The sequence below is a fragment of the Pyrus communis genome, chromosome 12 (genome assembly GCF_963583255.1).
Source record: "Pyrus communis chromosome 12, drPyrComm1.1, whole genome shotgun sequence".
In the NCBI taxonomy this organism is placed as follows: domain Eukaryota; kingdom Viridiplantae; phylum Streptophyta; class Magnoliopsida; order Rosales; family Rosaceae; genus Pyrus; species Pyrus communis.
Genome location: NC_084814.1, coordinates 10,948,153 through 10,953,992, shown reverse-complemented (window position 1 = coordinate 10,953,992; position 5,840 = coordinate 10,948,153). Strand labels below are relative to the sequence as shown.

The 5,840-nt window shown below is 39.7% G+C and overlaps 1 non-coding gene across 1 annotated transcript; it reads left to right on the top strand.

Annotated features, from left to right (window-relative positions):
• LOC137711769 (small nucleolar RNA R71) lies at positions 1 to 111 on the top strand. Its single transcript, XR_011065116.1, has one exon. It is a non-coding gene; the product is annotated as a small nucleolar RNA R71 (small nucleolar RNA).
• Positions 112 to 5,840: the final 5,729 nt, after the last annotated feature.

The window sequence follows — 5,840 nt, the reverse complement described above, 5'->3', positions numbered from 1 at the left end:
AACCCATGGTGTGGACATTGGATCAAGAGGCCTTTAAAACGCTCCCAACACACATTGAAAGGTTCTCCATCATCTTGTTTGAAGTTGAAGATTTGTCCCCTTAATGTGGCTGTCTTTTGAGTGGAAAAGAACTTCTCCAAGAACTTCTTAGCCACGGCATCCCATGTAGTGAGGGAACCTTGATAGGAGCATATTCATGCGACTTAAATGGCTTGTTCTCGTGCATTTACGTTATGTTTCTTTAGTTATTTTAGTCCTTTAAGCTATTTTCGTGTGTTTGTAGGTCCAAAGGGCTAAAGGAGCAAAAAGATGCATTTTGGAGACTTTTGGAGCACTTTTGGGCTAAGGATGGATAACTTATGCTTGGCGCCAAAGTGTTGGACGAAATTGAAGACCTAATTGAAGACCAAAGTGTTGGAACCTTGTTCCCTTTAGTTTTAGGACACTTAAACCTTTCCAATTCCCTTATGCCGTGCATCTCCACCTTTCTCCCAAAACCATACACATGCATTCATTATTCATTCCCTCACATGCTCCCATTACTTATCATCATCACATATCATATCACTTATCATTCACCACTTATCATATCATTCACCACTTATCATTCATCAACACATGTATTCACATGGTTTTCACAACCTAATTCACATGCACATTCATCCACCTTTCTCCCTAAAACCGTGCACATGCAAACACCTTCACCCACATGCACCCTTTTATTCTTTCATCATTCCATCCACTCATTCATCAAACCACTCCCATCCATTTCATCATTGCAAACATTCAAACAAACATAATCATTCCATCACATGCACATTCACCTTGCATTTGCAGAAAATCCACTTCATTGCACATGCATCTTCAACAAACAAGCCACATGCATTCATATTTCCCCTTTGTGCCGTGGCTCCTCCTCCAGATTTCCAGCATTCCTTTCACATGCATCTTGGCAGATTTCACATGCACACACAAGCATTAGCACATGCAACCTAGCTGTCATGTTCCCCCCATTTCACCTATAAATACTCATTCATTCATTCTCATTCATTCACAATTCATTTCACAACAGAAATTGGTCCCTTGGGGCCGTGCCCTTCACAAAGTCCATCTATTCCATTCATACACTTCATCCATTGCAGAAATGTAGACCATAAACCCCCCTTTGTGCCGTGACTCTCCCTTACAATCCAAACATCATCCTTCCATTTCCATAATTCCCCAATCCATTCAACACACCAACAACATCCCTTAGACCTTGTGCTACGACGAAGAGGAAGATAAGAGGTCCTAAACGTTCATACAATTCAAGTTTGAGTTGTTGGAATGTTTAGGTGTTTCTTTGATTCTACATCAGTTTTGCTTCAAGGGTTCTTTCTTCTTATTAATTCTATGTTCATTCATGTTTTATATTTTTATGTTAAATCTTTTGTAAACATGAAGTGTAACTAATCTCTCTCTAGGGATTCGATGTAGCCTTGCAAGATTGCCATGTAGTTAATTCGGAATTCTCATTTAATCTATCTATTTCTTGTTTCATTCTCCGATTTAATTGTGACTTAGTGTGTTGATTTTAATGCTTGATCATCATTTGAATTAACCACAGGTTGTTTAGCCAAGATTAAAGCACACATCATGCATAATCTTGGTAGATATGTGAATGAATGAAGGGAATGTTTTGCAAACATCCTGCCGAGTGTTCCCTTTGGTTTTGTGAAAGTTTCTTGTGCACTACATAATCTTGATTAGGAACCAAAGTTGCACATCACAATTAGGCTCATAATTAGAGACATTTGATCAAATCCACACATCATATGGCTGATCATATCTACGTGAAACAAACCCAAGAAATAAGTAGAGGGATGAGTATAATCTGACTTAACAAGCATGGACTTGGCTTAGCAATGGTGAAATCGAATCTCTAGCTTCATCTCCATTTGTGCTATCTCATTTCATTAGTTGTTGATTCATTCATCTTGTGTTTACTTCATTTCCTTATGCTTTAATTTACAATCTGTTTGTTTCCAAGTTTCTGTTTTTATTTCAAGTTTCATTCAAAACCAAGCCCCCATTTCTTTTAAAGTGTTAGATTAGTTAGAAATACATTTAGTTTGTGTTTGTAAGTGTTTTGATTCATTTTGTTTCTCAAATTCGTCCAAAGTACTCAAGGTGCTCAAAACTGCCCAGAAAGTGATTTTAAGGCAGTTTTGAGTGTTTTGGTGGTGTTTTGAGTTTTTTTTGGTTTGTTTTAGTGTTTTAAAGTTTAGTTTTGCATTCCTTGAGTCTAGTATAGTGTTTCATATTGTTATTTTACGTTTTTGAGTCAAATCCAAGTGGTTAACAATCCCTCCTAATCCCCGGTCTAGAACGATCCCTACTTATACATATACTACAATTTGACGAAAAGAGGGTTTAATTTGTGTGCGTATAAATCACGCATCAAATTTTGGCGCCGTTGCCGGGGATTAGAAAATTTGCTAATCCCTTGGATTGTTTTATTTTCGTTTGTTCTTTTTATTTTATTCCAGATTCTTAATCTTGTTTTTGTTTCTTGTTTTAGGTACTAGTTTATGACTCGGAGTTCTCATCCGATTCGTGAACATATTCTGGAGTGATTGGGTTCTTCGTCCGGCTGCAAGACGTAAAAGAAATCGCTACTTGGGAGGCAACCCAATGCACTGAAAAAAAAAATTTCATTTATTAAATAAAATACTAAACATGGAGAAAGGTGGTGCTTCACAAAGGTTGTTTACGTGAAGCCCCACTACGAGGCGTCGAAGCAGAAGGCTTTGAAGCAGAAGGAATCGGAGCGGAAGGCATTGGGGCGGAAGGCATCGGAGCGGAAGGCATCGGAGCGGGAGGCATCGGAGCTAGAGCATTCCAGGCCTCAATACTTGGCCAAGCGCTGGACGAGCCAGGAAAAAGATGCCTCTTGAGGAAAGACGAAAACCTTTGACGGTCACTGTGAATCCGACCTTCAGACTCTTGCAGCTCATCAAGCTTCCTCTTCATGCCCGTCGAATAGTTGTTGGCAAGCACGTGCAAACTTCTATTCTCGTACTTAAGCTGCTGGATCTCCTGCTTGAGACTTTCCACCTCTGCCATCAATGATTCCACCTGACGGGAGCGGGCAAGCAGGCGTTGGCCCATGTTGGACACAGAACTCACACACTGAACACTAAGTGCGAGGGACTCTTGAACGGCCAACTCATCAGACCGTCCTGACAGCAGCCTACTATCTTTTGGAGTGAGGAGGTTCCTAGCTACTATTGTAGCTATTGTGGCGTCCTGCATCACGGAGTCTTCACCTGTAAGAAGACCGTTAGAAGATAAGAAAGAAGGGCGCGATACGTTACCTTGACGCGGCGCGCCCGTATCACTGCTAAGGCTCAATTCCAAGCTAAGGTTCGATGAGTTTGCCATTTTTCAAAGGTGTTCAAAGATAAGGGTTGATGGAGTAAATTTTCAAAGGGTCGGAGTCGATTTTCAAGAATGGGAATTCTTCAGAGTGTGTTTGTTATGGTGATCGATAGCTCTATAAGAAGCCAAGGCGACGCGTCCACCAATTCAAAAAAAAACCGGAATTTCCGGCGTAATTTAGGCGACGCTTTCTCGGCTTTGCAGAAAACGCATTCAACTTTGTCAAAAGATTTCTGACAAAGCTGAAAACACGTGGAAGCCATCATCGCAACTACACGTCTTTAGCCGACAAGCGCAAAGTTCGGCGACGCTTTCTCTGCTTTTCAGAAGACGCGTGCAGCTTTGTCAAAAGGAGCCGCATCTGCACTACCACGTGTCATTCAGAAATCGAAGGGGCGTCGTTCAGAAATCGAAGGGGCGCCTGCTCAGAAATCGAAGAGGCGTCTTCAAAGATCGAAGAGGCGCCACTATTTCAAAAAGCCGGATTTGCGGGATCAAAACGTCTGTCGACAAGGGTAAAAGAATGGTACCACCACTTGTTATTATATCTATATATGTCGACCTTCATCTTTTATGGCAAGGCAGACCTGAAGAAAATGCCCAACTCTTCCTCACCTCTGAGAGCGCAATCCCAGCAAAGCCTTTCGAAATACTCAATTCTTTCTTCTTCCCCAAAGATGATACCAGATGCCTGGAGTACAGATGACCCAGGAGGAAACGGCGGATTGAAGTATGCTGATTCATTCACCGCTTCTTCAAAAGCAAAGGTATCTCATATCATCAAGGTCAAAAGCAAAAGTATCTCATATCATGCTCTTTCCCTGTCTTTTTCTTTGTCCTTGTTCTTACTCGCATGGCAAAGTAAAAAAAGCAATCAGCCGGCACTTGGAGTCAGTCTTCCGATCTGGAGCCAACTGCCTGGAATCTATTCCTGATTGCTTACCTAGCGTTGCTCTCTAGTAGTCATCTTCAACGGTTGATACACTTCCAGAGAAGGGACCACTTCTGCAAAGGGGAGCGAGTAAGGCAAGTGAAAATGATACATTGAAGCATGTGGAGACAAACTTAGGCTGAGTTATCCTCCAACCCTTTCCAATACGAATTGGAAAGATTGAACAAAGAAACAGACCAAAGGAGTAAGCTCAGACCTTCGGGGGAGACCAAAAGAATTCTGCTGCCCAGTTCAAGAGTAGCACAAAGGAAAATCAATGATGGGCGGAAACCAGTTCGAGAGTAAGCCTGTGGAATCATCAAGATCAAGCCTCAATGCAATCAACAAAGAGAAGATGGAATTTCACTCCATAACCAGATTTGCGTCCTTAAACTCTTCTCTTTGTTAATTACATTCTGCCATGTTTAGTATGTTTAAGTGCTTTTTGTGTGTTTACTTATGATTTGTGTGAATCTATGCTTAAAACATTGAGGACAATGTTTGATTTAAGTGTGGGGGGGGGTAACTAATGTTGTTAATGCAAATTCGTGGGATTTTATCACCCATAACTTCAAATGTTGTTCCTTGCTGTTTTAAGGTGTTTTTTTTTTTTTTTAAATTGTTTTAGAGTGTTTTAGTGTGTTTTGTTTTATAACTCCGAAAATCACATAAAAATTAAAAAAAAAATGTTTTGAAAAGCCTAAAAAGAGTGTTTTGAGTCGTTTTTGTGTGTTTGTGTCTTAGGGTACCTTCCAACACAATGATAAGGATTTGGTTTATAATTGCATGACGGTTAAAAAGAGTTATTAACATAGAGAAAAGTTTGATTTACTCTTGGTATATGCTTGGTTATGGTTATAATGTATGACTTCACATGCAATCATAAAAGAAAAATTCGTTTTTGTAACATGCTTGAAGGAAGGAACTCAAACAAACGCTACAACCCTGTGAGACTCGAGCCATTACCTTCTTTGGAGAGTTATTTTCTATGATTCTTTGTTTTCTAAAGTTGTTGTATGATCTCATTATTCCTTGCTTGGTTGCTACTTAGAATGCAAGTGTATCATGATAGAACTAAATGCTAGAACTTATATCCCTTTCATTCAAAGCATGATATTGATTGCATAACATACAATAAGATGAAGTTGTTAGTCAAGCCAAAGCCAAAAAGCCTATCCCTTTTCACATGTATTGTAGGATTACCCATTTTGAACCTTTTCAAGCTTATTTTCTTTGTTAACCCCTTGTTCTTAAAGGATAGTGAAGCATTACTTAGAATGAACTCCTTTTGATCAATATACTGCAGAAAATAAGTGTGGGGGAAGATAATAGGGCACGGCCAAAGAATGAAATAAAGAAAAGAAAAAAAAAAAAAAAAAAAAAAAAAAAGAGTTGAAAAATAAGTGAGAATGATCTCACAAGCATTGGTTATTGAAGGAAGGGTCCAAAAGAGTGAATTTGACCCTAGTTGTTGCATGAATCTTCCCTT